General features: G+C 39.2%; 1 protein-coding gene across 2 annotated transcripts in view; it reads right to left on the reverse strand.

Moving 5' to 3' along the window:
- The window catches only part of LOC139723108 (cAMP-dependent protein kinase catalytic subunit 1), a 186154-nt gene that overhangs the window by 116302 nt on the left and 49936 nt on the right, over positions 1-19916 (reverse strand). The gene's annotated exons all lie outside the window — the stretch shown is intronic.

Consider the following 19916-nt stretch of genomic DNA (forward strand, 5'->3'; position numbering starts at 1 on the left):
AGGAAATGCTAGAAACTGTCTGTTTCGCTTTCGAACAGATAAAATGTCACGCCAAGCTCTACTTAGCGCGTCAGTCAGACACCCAGGTTGCTCCAATTCACAACTATAGCTCATCAAAATCGGGTCTACACGATCACTCAGTCCCCAGTCCCCCCACCGCGCTGCCTGCGAATCCCCCGCAGAGGACATCCGTTGACACGCGCTGCCGTTTCCCCAACACATTCATCACGCTGCGTTTGATACAGAAATGACGTTTTCTTTTTCTACATCTATCTCTACCTCTCTCTCTCTCTCTCTCTCTTTCGTAAATCTCGAACGACAAGCGGCGACAAAAGCTAGCCCCTTATCACTTCATCCAGGAATATCCCCCGAGCTATACTAAATTGCATTTCACCATAAAATAGCCACTCGAAAAACCGGGCAGAGGTTGAAATCACAGCGAAACAAGCAGCGCAGGTTAATGCTGCTTTACTGTACCCTTCGCGTACACCCATAACTTCTCTCCCCTTTTTATTCCGCTCGTATTCCTTGCGCTCAGCAGCCGGGGGAAATTAGTTCCTTGCTTCGCCAAGTCTCACGCAATTATGTCGTCCTTTCTGGGTGTACTTTGCCGCCAGTAATTCATGCTTTCATGTCTTGATTCGTTCTTCCTTCATGTCCTTTCCTTGGTTTATTTTTTCTCTCCTGTCGCTTAAATCTCTGTTTACAGTTCCCCATTGTCACAACAGCATGTGTAAGTGCATCCATCACAGTATGAGGACGAGTGGTCGTTTTTTTTTTTTGCCTTCATTTTCAGTGCCGTCTCATTTACAGCCCAACAATGCTAAATTCGACGTGATTATAACGTTTCCCGACAGGGGTCTTTCCTTTCCCGATATTTTAGAGGGGCAGGGAGATTACACCTCACCTTCTAGACATTCTGGTTCCTTCTTCTTCTTCTTCTTTGATTAATAAGGCATACGTACCAAGCAGCAATTCGTTGTTGTTGTTGTTGTTGTTGTTGTTGTTGTTGTTGTTGTTGTTGTTGTTGTTGTTGTTTCAGTCTATAAGTTTACTCACTTCAGGTCCAACAACCAGAATGTGTTTGTGTGTGGATAGAATGGAATACATTTTTCGTCTAGTTCTTCTCTAAATGAAGATTAATACTTGCCAGAGTGATCGTTTGTGCAAATTGACGGACACCATAGCGGTGAGATTATGCCTTCTTCATTTCCCTCGGCAATTTAGGATGGAGTTCTGAAAGGGTTAACATCCTATAAGATAGCTATGAAGAGCATGGTATCTTGATTCTACGAGTTCCGTATGATTATGTTGTTGCATTCTTACGCTCCCTTATCTGTTACACACTTGATAAAGATGCATTGTTTAAACTACGACAGGAGAGCAGAATACACTCTCAACGTTTCACCAGACTCGATGAAAAGCGTGAAAATGCATTGTCTATAATCAAACATCAAACATTTCTGCATTGTCTCAAAAGATGAGCAAAAACGGAGAATTATAACAAAAGTTTATCATAAAACACCGTCCATTAGGCTAAAGATAACTCTCTTAACTTAAGACCCTGCAAACCATAATCGTGTTTGCCCTCGGACAACATGTCCTCGGAGCACCAAATATGGAGCAAAGTTCTCCAATACAATTTATACACACAGCTCACGTATTTATTCGTCAATCATGAGATTACTGGGGTTTGTGTTTGTGATTTAGAGTTAATAGCACTCGAATATCGCACACGAGTTGCTAGTATTAGGAACATGGTGCCTTGTTGAAGTTAATCGAGCAAACAAAATATACACACCACACTTTTAGGACACTCGTTATCATCATTTCGAAAATACCTCTGACAGGCATATATGCAAAACAAAACTGACGAAGTGTTCTCAGGGTGTTTCATAATTCGTGAGTTCATTGATTGTCAGGCAGCTGATCAGTTTAAAAAGGAAATTTGAAGTTGTTTCTTTATTCAAGTTTTGGTTCGTTTTCAGTTGATCAGACTTGTCGCATTGAACAAATTGAAGATGGAACTTTAACTTCCATTTCATGACCGATTGATTGTCTAAGACCCTGATCGAAAAAAACTCAAGCTGTGGCGCGTTTGAATTGTCACTGAATCACACTGGCATAATCTGACATTGACCGACACATGACACGCCCCATGGACAAGCGAGTTGGAAAGAGAGGGAGGGGCGAGAGAGGGTAAGGGGGAATGTGGGAGATGGGGATACGAGGAGGGGTAGAACAGGCAGCCACAGATCAACTCAAGGTGAGTCAAAACTATTCGTTTTCGAATTTAAGCACCAAGGTCTTCAACAGATACGGGCTCGCACTGTAGCATAAGACTTCAAACATATTGCGAAAGTCAATCTTGGTTTTCATTGATCGTTCACATAATGGTTTCTATACCTAAATGCTCATCTTACGATCTCGAAGCAACTGTTGATTGTCGTGACAGTGTTAACAAAAATGGCGGGAAAATGACGGAAGTTGTTCTTCATCTCATGTTTACCATGGAAACTGGTATTCTGTCCAAACTCCCTCTCACATTAATAGCCCACTAATCGACATCAAAGTTTAAGGAAGTAACGGAGAATGAGGGAAAGGAAGGTAGAGGGCGATGGGGTGGGGGAGAGAAGTTGAAGCACGCAGTTGTGAATACTGTGGTGCGTGACACGCTGCAGGAACTCCTGTATGTTTCGATTGTATAAGAGTCTGTTAGCTTTCAGTATGACATGTGATCGTAATGACTGCAAGGAATGAAATAAAACAGGAGGTATTCTGTGCAAGTCGGCTGTTAAAAAAAAGAAGACATTTTAATTATTCCTTCTATGGCGGCCATAACTGGGGGCCTCCAAAGAAGAACAAAAGCACTTTATTATTCTCTTTATTTTTCTTGACCTTTAATCGCAAATAGCTCCATTTGGCAAATATGGACTTATCGGTTTTTGCGAACAAACTCTTCATATATACATACAGTATATATATATATATATATATATATATATATATATATATATGGATATATGTATTATAATAAACCTAAAATGGCACACAAACGCTGCCCGGATGAAGCGTTTTTATGCCATTTTATGTTTTATCACATATAATGCATATATCCATTATATGTGTTTGGGTGTGTGGATAAAGAGAGACAGAGATAGACTGAAGAGGTATGGAAAAAAAAGAAAAAGAAGAAATACGAGAGAAAAACGAAGAATGAAAAACTGATGACATACTGGAAAGAAAAAAGTAAGTGTTCGTTGATGCGTGACCGTATGCGCGCGTGTGTGTTACGTATATAAGACAACAATAGTCACGGGAAGGGAAACTGTGTGTCATGTTTATCAATGTTTATAGTGACTATGGTAACAGTGGCAATATCATCAAGGGCAAAAAGGATGAAAGGTGACGTAAAAGGCGTCAGGCAGGGGGTTATTACTGTGGTGCCCTTCTATAATCCGTAAAATCAAACCAAAGGCAAAATCAAACTGAACAACACGACACAAAACAGACACTGTCTTTATTATGAACTAAACCCTTTTTTTTTTCGTCTGACATGAGCACACTGACGCTTCACCTGTCTAACTTTTCGGGGGAGGGGGGATGGGGATGGGACGTAGTGTGAAGTATTGTAAAACGGAACTCTTTGTTCTTGTTATTGTGTACGATGTGGTTGGCTATAAACGGGTTATAAGCGGCACGTATACGAAAGTTTGGCGTGACGCACTGACTTGGGTGACGGAATCCGAATTACGTACGTCATTAGCTTTCATGGAAACAGCTTTTCTCACGGAAAGAGAGAGAGAGAAATGTGTATGCCGAGTTTTGTGTGTGTGTGTGTGTGTGTGTGTGTGTGTGTGTGTGTGTGTGTACGTAATCCGATCAACTTTCAGAACTATGAACGAACGTAAACAAAAACACGTCCAAAAGTATACACACTTCTTAATCTAGGCTTTCATGGTACATGTATCATGTTGCTGCATTCTGCAGATGAGTCTGTTCACTGCATAATAATTTGTAATACGGGGATGCTCAACACATGATAAAACGATGAAGGTTAAATTACTTAGTAGGTGTCGTGTAGGAAGTATCCGATCACAAAATCGAACAAGATATTAGATAACGAACATCAACAAAACCCTTGATACACACCACAAGGAAAAATGGAAGTGGTCGCTCTGTATACTTGATGCGCTCGCCAATTTCGCTGACTGATTTGAACTTCGCTGGAAGACAACGGCTGCAACTTTTCGCTCCGCGTACAAGGAAGACGGGGAAAGAAAAGAAAAACATAGTTCAAAGAGTCATCGAATACTAAAAACATTCTGGTCATTTAGAAGGAAATACGGAATAAGGAGAGGGGCAGAGAACAATATCATAAACAGGTCTATTTGTGTATTGTTGTATACACGCATCTTGTACATACAAATTGAGAAGTCATTACATTCATCAACGTGGAAAGTTGGAAAGCGGGGTCGATCAAATTTGGTATATCATTCTGTGTGCCCTGTATACCGCCAAGAATAGCCTTTCGGCGGCTTTGGACGGCTTGCTCGCAAAATCATCCCCGCATTTATAGACTTCTGTTGAAGCCACAGGAGAGATAGAGCCCTTTTAACGGGTCGATCCAATAATGCCCGCTTATTATACGCTCTGCCGGACCGCACAGTACCTATCATATAATATAGCTGAATATCTATCTATCTATCTATCTATCTATCTATCTATCTATCTATCTATCTATCTAGCTAGCTATCTATCTATCTATCTACCTATTTATCTATCTATCTACACTTTTGTATCTATCTATCTATCTATCTATCTATCTATCTATCTATCTATCTATCTATTTATCTATCTATCTACACTTTTGTATCTATCTATCTATCTATCTATCTATCTATCTATCTATCTATCTATCTATCTATCTATCCATACGTGCATACATATTACATATACATATCTATACTTACAGTATATATACACACACGCACACATACAAGTTCCAACTCCTTTTCCGCTTTGATATAATGACTTTAATGACATCTCTTTTTAGTTTGTAAAGAATCCAGTTCGTAAAATCGGATTTCGTGCATTGTTTCGCTATTTCCTTTGCAGAATTCCCCAGCCCTATAGCGGTGGGACAACTCCATTATGTGCCAATCAGTCGTGCGGTGACTCGGGAAGTATACCATTATTCATCTTTATACCACTGTATGATAATGATAACGCACGCCTGCAATAGAGAAGTTTGTGTGGATTCTTAAAGAGATTACATATCAAAATGTCGTTTCCCGAATTCTGTTTGCTCTTCCATTCGAACCCATAATTAAGGGTCCCTAGTCAGATCGTGGGCGAGATTACTATGAGTCGCGGTGGGAGGACGCAATTGGGGGCATAAAGGACATACGGATATAGATCCCTACGACACAGACAATATGAAATGATAAAAAAAACAATGATCTATGGCGAAATACCAGGTCACTAAAGTGCACACAGCTAAAAAGGCGCACTGCAAAGACTAGTAGACTTGTCGGAGCAATTTAAAAAGCATGGGTAACATCATCGACTCCAACAAACTCGTGACAAATGTTTACAACTGTAACTGTTATGATATTATATAGCGATAAAGAGCAGTCACGCAATCCACTTGTTGTGGAATTTTACCACCAGCAGCATTCTACACTATTGTCGTTAAAACCAATGAGGTAAACATCAAGGCTTATTATAGTGAGTGGGCACCGCGCACCAAATTATATAATCAAAATGATATCTTAAACTAAAGCAAGTCGCGACTGCTTGCTGTGTGTTATCCTTCGGAATATCAGGTGACAGAAAGGACGTTTCATTTTTATCGTGGTCGGTGGTTTCGTTTTTCCTGTTCTTCCTAAAGACCAGTGCCCATGTTATAAGCCATTGCGCTTGTGTGAGAGTGTATTCGAGTATGATATGCTATATGGCGGTTGAAACTGAACTATAAAGTACTCTGTATTATATGCGTGTGTGCATGGAACTACTAGCTCCATGGTGGGTATATCAATCCCCGTGTGTGTGATTGTGTGTGATTGTGTGTGATTGTGATGTGTGTGTGTGTGTGTGTGTGTGTGTGTGTGTGTGTGTGTGTGTGTGTGTGTGTGTGTGTGTGTGTAAGTTTGTTATACAGCGATGAACTTCATTTGCTCCTTCTACAGTTTCAGAGATGCTCGACTGAATCAACTGTCGCGAAAAATGATAACCATCAACGAGCTATATCTATTACTGAAATGGACATTTTTAGCAATAGATGAATCCGGCTTCTGAGCACTAGCTAACTTATGGCGGCCATAACTGGGGGGAGGGGGGGGGGGGGGCTTCCAAAGGAGATCAAAACACTTTCAATGGGTTATGCAATGAGCCAGGTGCGTTGCTACAGTTTGTATGTCAGTTCATAAATTATATTTTGTTAGGCATACTTTGTCTTGAAGACCCCCCACAAAACCGAATTGGTCTACATTTCAGGACCATACTTTGGAAGTTCCATGAATATCTGTCACATTATCCAATTTCCCTCATAAAGTATTTCTGTACACATTTTAACCAATAAACTTTAAAGCACTGATAATGGCTACACGCACCTGACATGTCGTCACACTTGCCTTTAGTTTGTTAGCAAGCAATGATTGTACAAGTTAGCAAGTTATGCATGGTGTCGGTCAGCTAAATACCGATCATGCAAGGGAAACCATTATACAGGGTGGCGTTACGCATGGGGTTGCATCCACACTTTAATGGGTGAAGTGTACACAGGTCGTGTGAATTTTTTGTTTAGCGGTTAAGATAGGTGCCAGAAATAGTTTGGGTCTATTTTTCCCGTGTGCGGAGGTCGGTCAGCTGTAAAACACCGCATTTCAGAGGAACCTAATTGGCTTGCTAGAAGTTTTCCACAGACTTATATGGGAGTACGACAAATATTTTCAAAACTAGTCAGAATATTTCATATTGCATTATTCAGTTACATTCCTTCATAATAATATTGATCGCTCATCCGATTTTATCTATACTTCAGTGAAAACATCATGTCATATTCGCCTATTTTTTTTATTAATCCATTTATACAGCGTTATCTTTCTATCTTTCTCTATCCTATACCCTCCGTGTGTATACAACAAATTACAATCATGCCTGGTGCCATGTACAAATAGGTGATTTCCCACGATATCTCATCTAATAAAGACAGTTGATATCAGTAACACACTTTGTTTTTTATTTTTACTTCGATCACAAAACCTTAAAATGGGAAGATCTGCTGCTTGTACTTTTAACAAGGTGTGGACAATTGGATAGATTTTACAAATGCTCAGATAAAACTTTGAATATCCAAACATATTAAACACTATGAAATTATGATCACGAATCGAAGGTGGCAATATCCTGGTGTGTAAGATTTCACTCAATAGCAGTAAAAATAAACAAAACAAAACAAAACAAATAACAACAAACAACAAACACTATCTATCCTGTCCTGCACAACTAGACGTGCTAGAGATCTCCGCGGGAGATCCATCGGGTGCTCGATGGGTTAAGCAAGAGACGCCACCTGTAACTACGACATGTCCGACTCACCACTCCTCTTCTTGGAATTTTTGGGCTTGAGTATATACTTTCATTTCAACACACAGACGCATGCACATAGGATAAATACTCCCCCATCCCACACACACACATACACACACACTCTCTTGTACACGCACAGGTATAATTTACTATATACACGTATACATGCCTGCTATGTAGTCAAAGTATTATAACATAGTGTATGTGCACATTCACACACACGTAGGCACACACGCACACGGCTTGAACCGGAAGGGAGTAATTTTTGGAAGGAAAACGTGTCAATGTCAATGAACGCGGTGATATTGCGGCAGCTGTATTTCGCTGAATATTTTAAAGCTGTAACTATACATTAAATATCCTTTCATACGGTACTTTCCCCTCTTGAATCCGTCAACTTATGACAAGTGATGAAAGTGCGGGGAGTTGCCAATATTCGCGATTGAGGCATAGAAAATAATGATTTCTGAAAACAGCAATGGCAGAGGAGTTGCACAACACACTCAGGCAGCCTACACAATCGACTATCACAGACGAGAACATTCAATTTCACTTCCACCAGAAGAAATATGTTAACCGTGACTATACTTCTCCTTTAGAACAACTTTGGTTGGAAGGGGGGGGGGTGGGAGGTTAGGGATGAGGAAAGATGACTTATATGTATAATTATCTTGCAACACTGCATGATTCATTAAAGCTCCGCGTAACCGTTCTGAGTGCGAGCCTGTAATAGTGTAGGTCTGATACATTTTTTTTAAAGGGGGGGGGGAGAGGGATGCACTCGATTAGTGATGATCATGCTGAACCCGTTACCCCCCTCAGAGTCTCTGTCTCAAACTTCCACAGCTATAACTCACCATTTTCTTGCATTTGGCTGTGATAGGGTTCAACATGCTGTCTCAGTAAAGTCGTCGGTCCCACAAATATAAAAGGGGGCAAGAAGACATACAGCGATGTCTGATCATGCTTACGATAACAATCCCATATCCATCAACCCCACCCCCTTCTGATGTGATGGCTAGGATGATATGGGGCTCTGGTTTCAACTTGTAGATGTGTTCGTGACAATAGTAATAGGGGTAAAGCCAGGGGCTACATTTCCTGCAGTAGTATCATACACGTTCCTTCGCGACTGAGCGAGCATGACGTATGGACAGATAATATGAAGAGCTATGACTATGAGCCGCATGGAGTTTGTGAATGCAGTTAGTCCATTAGAGCAAACCGACGCTAACATAGTCATGGTGCATTACGGAGATATCTTCACTGACATACATACACACATACATACATGCATACATACATACATACAAGCATACATACAGACAGACAGACACGTAGAAACAAACCCCCATACGCAGACACATGCACTAAACCCTCGCACAATAAAATTGCTACATATACGCAGACAGAGAGCAGATGACGCATTATGATGTACTGTATGAGGTAACATGAAACATTAATCCCATTAATATATCTCCATTCCTCCCCCTTTTCTTTCTCCCACACTCTCTCTCTCTATTATTTTGTAAACCCTCCTATTCAAAACATGAAAACGCCAACAAAATTAATACCAATGCCAAAGCATCCGAAACGCGTATGTCATGCTTTCGTTTAGACGGAATCCCCATTGAGCGATGGCGATTTGAACATGTCCCCTCCCTTCCTTCTTTCTTTCTTTCTTTCTTTCTTTCTTTCTTTCTTTCTTTCTGTCTGTCTTTCTGTCTTTCTGTCTTTATTTCTTTATTTCTTTTCTCTCATCTCCTTTTAAAGTGATGGTATAGTTTCGGATGGGATGAGACTTCAGTTTTCTAACGTTTTTTTGAAATAATTAAAGATTTCTTATGAAATATGAAAGAGCATAATATGTAAGGGGAATTTAAAGTTTATTTGATAAAAATCTCTTTTGAAATAGCTGTGATATCCAATATTAAGTGATCCTAATAAAAGGTGGGACCCACCTTTTATTAGGATTGCTTTGTTTTACTTTATTTTTGGATATCTCAGTCGTTTCAAAGCCACTTTTCATCAAATAAAAATTAATGTCAATTCTTCATAGAATTCCATGCTCTTTAACATTTCATAAAGTTGTTTCTAAGTATCTCGCAAAAAAATTAAAAGCTGAATCCTCACCTCAACCAATACTATACTATCCCTGTAGTACAATCCAGTCTGCCTGAGACAGCATCATAAAGGTTTAGTGCAAATGTTATTTAATGACCTTGCATGCACACTGAAAATGCCGCGATGAGTTTACAACATTGTTTAACACTGCTATGGCTTAATATGGTAGATCGTCGAACTTGGCTGACTGGTTTTTGTAGTGGTATTCAAAATGGCTGGTAAAAAAAAAAACAAAACTTAACGCCGACAAAAGGTTTTACAGAACTCTGTGTTTCCCCCATCAAAGTATCCATGAACAAACATCACCATCCTTTCATACACATTCTGTGTCATTTACTGTAGTATTTTACTTATACTGAAAATATTTAGATAGTATAGTGTATTTCACTTAATGGAAGTATTTCGGCGGTCGTTGTAAACTGCAGTGTTTTCTTAGTAGCTTCTATTTTAAATACTTTCAGAAACACCGAAAGCATCGTAAAATAACATATTATATATAGTACTATACAGCTGAGGCATTCTCTTTTTTTTGGAACTGAGAACATGGTTGATTGCATTTAACTGGGTGAGCAATATTCTCAGCTCTGACAAATGTGTGTGTCTCTGTTCTTATTTCAGTCCCTTTTTTTTTTTGCTGATTCTCTTCCTATGCTTAGGCCTATATCTACTGCAGACAGTCGTGCAGTCAGCGAAGTGAACAGTTAAAGGGGCCCGACATGCTACATCGAAGGACTACATTTTGTTGTCGTTGTTGTTGTTGTCAGATCTTAATTTTTGTTACTCTTGAATACCCACATAAAGCTGTTGTCAGCAATCATGAAGATTACAAATATGCAGTGATCTGCTGCAATGTGGGCCATCGCGTTATTACATGTGTCATTCTATGCTTAATCTAATCTTATTTGGTTTATCCAATTTACATGACGATCAGTCCGTGAGTAGCGGTACAAAGATGGAAACAGTTCGCACTAATGCAAAATCTGTCATTGTAGGCCTCGAAGCCTTAAGGATAATGGATCGCTGATTGTTACTGCTTATTTCTCTGATCCGGGCAGAACTAGAGTATGTAAGGTCGTAGACACAATGCGTCATGTTGGAATCGAAAGGTATATACCATGTGATCCGTGCAAGGAAAAAAAAAACCTAGATACATGGTAGCCTGGCGAGCATTGGATTCTACTGAAGTGTACGAGTGAGACACATACAAGAAAGAGAGGAAAAAAAATCCACCACGATTATATCGCTTCATACTTAAAGCGCACATCCTTTTCACAGATATATAAAGTAAATCGATGGCTCAGTGCTATAATAGTCTGTCGTATCCATTGTGTGTAATAGCTCGTCGCATCCTTTGTGCTCAGTAGTGAACGACCTTAAAGGCGGATGAATGGTAGTGCTTTATTATTGACAGAGAAGTCAATTACCTTTTCACAGCGGACCAACGCCGGAATGTATACCCTGGGACTGAATAGAATGTCTCTCAGACAGTCACAGTTAAGTGAAGGCAGTCTATTGCCTGTTGATTTCGAATCGGACCGTTTAGAATGAGCTCAGAAGATCACAGTGATTATATTTACACTCGTTTTCCAAAGAATTAAATACTTTGTAAGAGCACATGATTCACTTCCAAATCATTTTTTTTTTTTGTTGCGATTTTGACAATCTTTGCAGTTCGCACGTCATCACAAGATGTGAACTTGGCTTTACGTCATAACACACCATTACGTCATAACACATCATTGCGCCAAAGTCCAAGATCTATATTTCCTAAAGGTATTCGGCATATCATAATCATATATCCATAATCATATAATCCAGAATTGACGGAAAACTATAGAAGCAAACAATAGTAATGAGCTACGGCTCGTAGAAGTAGCAGCAAACTGCATGATAATGGCGGGTGTCTGTTAACAGAACGGGTATAAGATTAGACGCAGGGAAAGAGGTAGGGGTGGGGTCGGCTGCTATGGAGTATAATATGAGCGGGCTTAACAATGTCTGTCAAGGGCATGCTAACATACGCGTAGTATGTGAGGGGGATGTTATCTATACTTTAGGGGATGATGTCGTGCCATGGGATTACTCCTCGTTATGCCTCATGAACTGCGGAGACGCTTGTCGTCACGGTTCGCACGATATCTGAGCCACACGATGACGGACGGACAGTCGCGCGCGTCATAACATCACTTGACGACTGTTGCAACAGTCTTGAGGCTGCCTGACGAGGACACAGTTCGTATAAGGTTCAGGCTATGTAGAGTGGTAAAGGTTGCCGCAGAATTTATGCATGCAATCCTCATGTCCATAAGTCCAAACCCTCCAACCAATAAAACAGCAATTTTCTCCTCATTTTGACGTTTATTATTCTCTATCTATCTATCTATCTATCTATCTATTCTATCTATCTATCTATCTATATATCTATCTATCTATCCATCTACCATATATCTGTCTATCTATCTATCATCATAAATCTATCTATCTATCTATATGTATCCATCTATCAATCTATCTATCTCTATCCATCCATCATCTATCTATCCATCTTATCATCTATCTATCTATCTATCTATCTATCTATCTATCTATCCATATCCATCAATCAATCAATCTATAGATATAGGGCCTACACAGAAATAGATTTGTTATATGAATTATGCATGTGATAATATTCTAAAATGGCATTCAAACGCTCCATCCTGTCTTAACTCATGTATTTTCTAGGGCAGTAAAGATCATTTTAATGCCATGTTAGGTTTTCATCACATGTTCATAATTCATTTAATACTACATAAACATCATAAAGAAATATATAACATCAGGGGTCTTGATATTTTAATTGTGTATATTTTGGGACTATCGGAAGTACACGCCTCATTAACCTCGGTATCGGTGTTTTGAAAGACACAGGAAGGTGATATGAAGGTCATAATATAAATGCTACATTACAACACCTCGCACGATGCTCAAACTTTACTTACAGGCGACATACATGATATATATATCATAAGAGGCAAAGGGAGGGGTATTTTCACACGTAACTATTGAACACGGTCTAATCTGCATTTTGCCTTCCGTCGCTGCATTCCGTGTCCCACTTTATCGGGCTGCAGCCAGTATCGGGTGACAACAAGGCGACCTTCTTAATCGGGGAAGCTGCCTCAAACTGCAACGAAAGGCCATTTCTTCTCAAGGGTTGCATCTCCTTTCGTTCGTACATACATAAGCGTGAGGACCTGAGGACTTCACCCCTTGAGAAGTGTCGCAGGAGTCATGGTTAGCATGGGGGAATATTGTAGAAATATATGGCAGGGGTATTATGAGATGATGCGACACACCCTATTAGTAGCTCTTTCTTGGACAAAGCCTCTATAGGTAGGGTTGGTGCAAATATATAACGGAGCGCTCTACCATCTTTCGGCAGACTTGACTTTCACATTGACCATACGTTTTACTTCCCTTAAATATTTCCTCTAGTAATAATCACTATGTGTGTATGTCCCTTCAAAGTGTCTCTTTGTCTCCGTTTGTCCGTTTGTCTTGTCTCTCTCCGTCCCATCATACGATAAGTATCGCTTTCCAACTTATCACGCCTAGCTGTACACCATACATCATATACTAGGTACGGAGAGATTATTTCAAGAGATGATAATATTCCACGCGGGCGATAAATTTGAGTTTCATCTATGGCAATGATCCAGGGCAGAAATACATACGTTCAATTATTGAACCTGAGGAGATTGGCTTGTGTGCATCTTTCTATTGTCCGAGAGCTCTCACGAAATAACTCACCACTTTCGATGGCCGAGCTATATTTAGGTCTGGCGGAAATGCACACACGGGACGAGCAGAAATGCGACCCTGGAACTTCCGTAAGTAATCCTAGAATGGTAGTTTTGTTTCTCTTTAAAGTGAAAAATCAGCGACGCAGTTTGGGTCGGATGAATATCAGCTTTATTTCATAGGGACAAAAAAAAGATATCTATATATTATTAAAACTGAGTTTGAGGTCACCATTTTGTTGCTCATAGTATTCGTCCAGCGTATACACTAACTTGTTCTCAAGATACTGTAGTGATCGCTATGTGTGTGTGTGTGTGTGTGTGTGTGTATTGTTGTCTGAATTGGTCTTGAGTGCAGAAAACTTTTCACATGTGTTATACACGAGGTCAGGGCTATCTTTTTAACTGCATGATTTGATACCGTTCGTCTGTGCGCCGTGCTTTAATAATGCGGGGAAAAAAGAATGGTATACGGTATGTGCACATATAGTTATCTGCAATTTGTATAGATGGAAAAATGAATAAAGTGGGCAATGGGCACAAAGTGAATCCACAGAATAAGATTTTGTATCAGTCGGCATTGTTGACTTTCGCCCTATGCGAAAAAGAAATCCACTTGTTTATTCACATTCCATATTCAGGAAGGCACAATGACTACGCATAGCTATGTATTGACACTGAATGATATAAATGGGCGGTAGGGTGACAACGTGGCACATCAGGCCACGACGTTACCTGACTTTGAATTAAAGTACATACGTTGTTTACACACACACCTACGTGGAGACAAATATTAACACACAGGTACATATTAATATATGTATGTATATATATACAGATATATATATATATATATATATATATATATATATATATATATATATATATACATATATATATACATACATACATATATGATAATGTGTGTGTGTATTTTGTATACACGTTGTATAAACATCATATTGGTGTATCTTATACATAGGGCCATAAACAACAAAATAGGATACACAGGTGAAATATCATACAGTGATTTTTGTTTTCTGGATAACATATGCTTTTATGACGTGGCATCATACAAATACTATACACCAAACAGAATACATTTTATTTTACTTTGGGAGTGTATTTGTAATGCCACGTCATAAAGCAACACTTGACCCAGATTACACAGATCACTGTATAATATTTCACCTTTTGTTTCCCATCGTAACTAGGAACCATTGCCCTCATACCACTTGGGATGGTTTTGATTTCTAGTATGATACATATGTATTATGTTTCTCTCATGACATACGTTTTCCCGAGACACCCCGACCACATTTCTACACGATATAGCGTCCTCACCCCTTCTCTTTCCCTCCACCCTCCCTCCCCCTCTTCCCCACCATCTTCGCGTTACAAGCTATAGTATATGGAGCACCCTGAAAGAGGTTGACAAGCAAAACTTTATATATCACTGCGGAAATCAAAAAAAAAAGAAATAGTACATAATGACCACCACCATCGCTTGTCCTCATCCGGTCAATGAAGAGATATGCATTGTATATACTGAATATTTTCCGTGCATATACTTTCGTACATATCGAATATACTCCTCACTTTCCCACTTCACATGCGCAGTCTGTAATGAAGGAAGGCACCGGAATTGATGCGGAAATTAAGGGTCAGGCGTTGGAATTGCTCAGCTATATAGACTGGAAGCATCACTTTCTAGGAACCGTGAAATAAATACTTCTACACACTCTACCATCTTGCCAATACGACGTGACTGCAAGCATTGCACACTGTTTGTTTAAAGGACAAGTTCACCTTCATAGACATGTGGGTTGAGTGATTGCAGCTATATTAGTAGAACACATCAGTGAGAGTTTGAGTAAAATCGGACAATCCGTTCAAAAGTTATGAATTTTTGAAGTTTGTGCCCACTCACGGCTGGATGAGAAGACTACTATAGCTTGTGATGTCACATGAGTGCAACGATATAAAGAAAGAATAAAGAAAATTCAACATATTTTCACTTTTCTCGCATAACAAAAGAACACTTGACTTCTCTCTTTCAGAAGGCAGGGGGAATAATATTACCCTTAACATATGTCAGTAACAAGTCGAAGAAAATATGTGCACTTTATTTAAAAAGTAAAGTTTTGTGAGATTCTCTTTTTATTTTCTTTATATGGTTGTACGCATATGACATCATACACTGTAGTACTCTTCTCATCCAGCAGTGACTACGCAGATACTTTAAAAATTCATAACTTTTGAACGGATGGTCCGATTTCCCCCAAACTTTCACTGATGTGTTTTACTAATATTGCTGCATTCACTCAATCCACATGTATATGAAAGTGGACTTGTCCTTTAAACATCGCGACTTCTCCATCCTTAAACGTGTACATCTTCTGAAGATCACTTCTTTGAAATAATTATACTCGACAAGTACGTACGGAGGACAGATAAATCCTTTGCTAACGATCAAGTTCACCGAATTTGAGAATGCGAAATTTGAAGTTACGGAAATTCTTTGAAATATCATTCAATGTAAATGGTAGTTTACGCGTATACAGGCCATATCCATAATTCGTGAATATCAAAGAAACACTGCGGAATGTTTGCCTCTTACTTCAGTTGGGAGACTCCTGATAATAAATGGGCTCGACTCGAGATGATAGCCGCCATAATCAACTCGAATTATTCTGACGTCCATCCAAGATAGGACGCAGTACTTGAAAAATCAAAAAGAGTTACGATATGAAATAAATATCGTCAGTAATTCAAGGGCACACAATGGTGTCAAACACACACGCACACACACACACGCAATCATGCGGAAGTCTTTATAATACATGTATTGGGTCTTGGGAAGAACAAGACTCCATGCAGCTAGTTTTGTACGCTGTTCCGGGTTGTTAGTGTTGAAAAATGATACACGAATGTATACAATATGAAATCATTTACACACAAGATGGTCGCGATCATATTACGTAAGGGGTGTAAGATTTCGAATTTCTATGTCAGGGCAAGATAACACTACCGATATCAAAACACGATATACTTGCTTTCATGCAAACATAGAAACAGTACTGCCCTCACATTAGAGGCCGGTTTACTTATGTTTTCAAATCTATGAAATTAATCCCATGATGACCTAATTTCAGTAACTAACTGTTTAAATTACAACTTCCGTGTGCAATGATTTCATTTCCATGTTTACAGACATAAAATTAGAAAAAAAGTTAACAGAGATAAAGCAAGATGGGTTTTCATTATACATAACGCTAAAATAGCAAAATCTAGCTATATAGATTAGCTCGAATTATCGCTGTTCCATTAACCATTCTCGATATTACAAGGTGATTTTTTTTCTGGTCGCGAAGAGCTTGTGCTGTAATCATGTCAGAAAACCATTCTAGGGACCTGGCAGTCGACGAAATGGAGCCAGTGTGGCAGCTAATTTGTCAATATGGTTTGACATGCCATAATAATCTACCAAAATCCCCGTCACTTCTTTGAATAAAAGGAGTTGGTTCAAAGAAGAACATTGCAACGTTTCGCTCAATACAAGGATGGCGTCGTTTTGAGAGAAAGTTTTTGAGCCGTACCAACAGTTAGAGTTGTGGGACTTATAATATTAAGTTTTTTGCTATTTTTTAAAAACAAAATGTGACTAGAAGTCGATGCAGTGACGTTTCCACACATCCGTCAGAATTAGAGTTACAATTTTTGATTTCGTGAGAATATACAAAAATATACGAACGGTCAACCTCTATTGTAAGCGATGGTTGAGCAAGACGCAAGAAATCAGTGTCAAACCGTTGGTAATATAGGTATCTTTAAATAACAATATATGTGAATAGTATGTGCATGCAGGGGATTATTTTACAGAAGTAGAGTAGTAAGTAGCGCTTAGTGTGAAATTAGAATGTAAATTCTGTGGATGTGATGCTAGCTGCCAAGTGGTACGTGCCACAATAACTAAAGCTTCGACAGAAAAGAGCTTCAGAAAACTTATATGTGAGTATTCATTGTACGAGGTATTATAATACTTAGTATTCGATGCATGCATTTAAGGTGAAAAACAAACAAACGAACAAAGCCTTGCTACATGAATACATATTTACCGTCGATGGCCCTTTATAATTATCTTATATGCACATTATCATGTGAAACGCATATGCAAAACTCACACACACGCAGAAGCACTGCCGGAGAGGCCAATGCAACACAAACTGAATGGTATAGTGCAATATAATCGGTTGCAAAATCTTTTCTAAAATGAAGAACTCATATCCTCCGCACTTAAGGTCAAGAGGTATTTCCTCTCTTCTTCTATTTCCTTCATTATCTTTGTTTATCTAGGCCTAGAGTCCGATACAAAATATGTTTGCTTCAAGGAACACCCTGTGGAATAGTTGTGAAATTTTTGCATAGAAACTATTACAAAGTAACTGGCTTGAACGTAGCGTTCATAAAAGCGGCATATCTATTAAAAAGGACCTCCCACCTGCAACACCAACAAAACAGGACTCGTTTCGTGTTCAGAAGTATGCATGCAACATATTATAATGCAGAGTTCGATCATTCGGATGCATATTGGACACAGGTGCACTAAAGATGTTTTATGAACCAGTTCGTATTTCCACTTGCGCACGAGCAGAAAAAGGGTCATTCGTATCAACAGGCACGTTGGTTTTTACATACACTGAGATTTAAGCATCTGTAATATAATGATTATTCATGCAATCCTTAATGGTGCGCGCCAACATATTCACCTGGCCTTCAAGCTTGACATTTGTAATTGTTCATATTGATATACACACTGTATATGAAGAAATGGCAGTATATTCAATGCAAAATAATGAAATGGATGCTTCACTAAGCGTTGATTATCATTCTGGTCACCTGCTCGACGAAATTTTGATTTTTGTTTGAACATGAATTCCGTAAATTATTAATCCGGTCGAGCAATCTAACTTTCACCTGTATTCACCTGTTTTAATTGTTGGGCATCTGGAAAGACAATAGTCTTGTAATTTAAATGTAATGCCTTCCCACTTTCAGCAAGCTTCCACTGCATGTCAAACTTGAATACCTTGACTTATGCATATTATTTATAAGCCAGTTCGGAGATAGCTCATGTGCACATGGGTACAAATGACCTTTCATTTTTCTCAGTTGGTTAGGCACTTTACTCAATTCAAAGCAACATAATGCAGCAGCTTGCCCAACATACCAATTTATGGAACTCATATTCTAACAAAGAATGAATCTGTGTAGATGAAGTGACCAGAATGGTTCGTCAATCAACACTTTGGAAAGCACCTATTTCATTGTGCTGTTTTGAATACCGGGTACATTAACAAACTTTTTCTGTTAACATTGCCAAATACCAGGCTTGCTGGCAGGTGGATGTACTGGCAGGCACCATTTATTAAGGATTCCATGAATAATCATAGCATCACAGATGCTTATCTCAGTGAAATTAGTAACCAACCTGTCTCTTGGTACAAATGACCTTTTTCTGCTCATGCTCAAACTGGAACCTTGAACTGGCTTATATATGCATTATGCACGTTTTAAAAATGAGGGTTTTAAAAATGAGGGAAGTGCCTAATCAACTGAGATGTAAAAAAAAGGAAAGGTCTTTTTGTACCCATGTACTATGAACTGCATTATTGAGTGTTTGCTTCTTAGATATATTATGAATTATTATTCCATTCAAAAATATATTTGCCAGTTTGCCGGACGAGGGTGTCTGTGCATTGGGACGCCATTCTAGCACTTTGTTAGGGAGCCCCTCCCCCACCCCACACCTACAAAATGCCTCATACATTGTCATAGTACCGAGTGCGGGTTCTAGTACACTCGTATCTGTCGCACAGCACATGCCCGAGTCATTCATGTTCAGTTAATCATGTCAAGGTCTAGGTCACATGACTCTCGTAGTCTTCACAAACAGACGTTATTTTCTCCTTTCATGGAGTGGGCTCGTCTCAAATTTTCACTCACAACAATCTAATTGACTTCCTTTACTTTACCGTCATGGGCAGACAGTAGTTATTTTTCAAAATATTTCATGAAGGGTGTCGCCAAACTGTATGATGGAATAATGTTGCCTTGTTAGGTAAGTCGTGAGAAGTTTTGAGACTAGGCAGTAATGTGTCGTCGGAACATAATGATACCTCTATAGATAGCATTCAAAGCGCTGAGACTTCGACGTCCTTCTACAAACGGAAATGAAATTCCCGCGCGAAGTACCCCGGATCGCCGACTTTGGTTTGGCTGATCGCGCTGGCGAAATTACTCTCTCTATAAGCATTAACGTAGAGTAGTCGGCTTCGGGTTCGAGTGTGAGGCAAGCGACATTTGAATTTCCCTCTTCGAGAAAATGATTATAACAGCAACATGAAAAGAGCAGAA

This window comes from Diadema antillarum, unplaced genomic scaffold (assembly GCF_040938485.1).
Source record: "Diadema antillarum isolate AM-2024a unplaced genomic scaffold, OU_Dant_1.0 scf00000180, whole genome shotgun sequence".
Taxonomy (NCBI): domain Eukaryota; kingdom Metazoa; phylum Echinodermata; class Echinoidea; order Diadematoida; family Diadematidae; genus Diadema; species Diadema antillarum.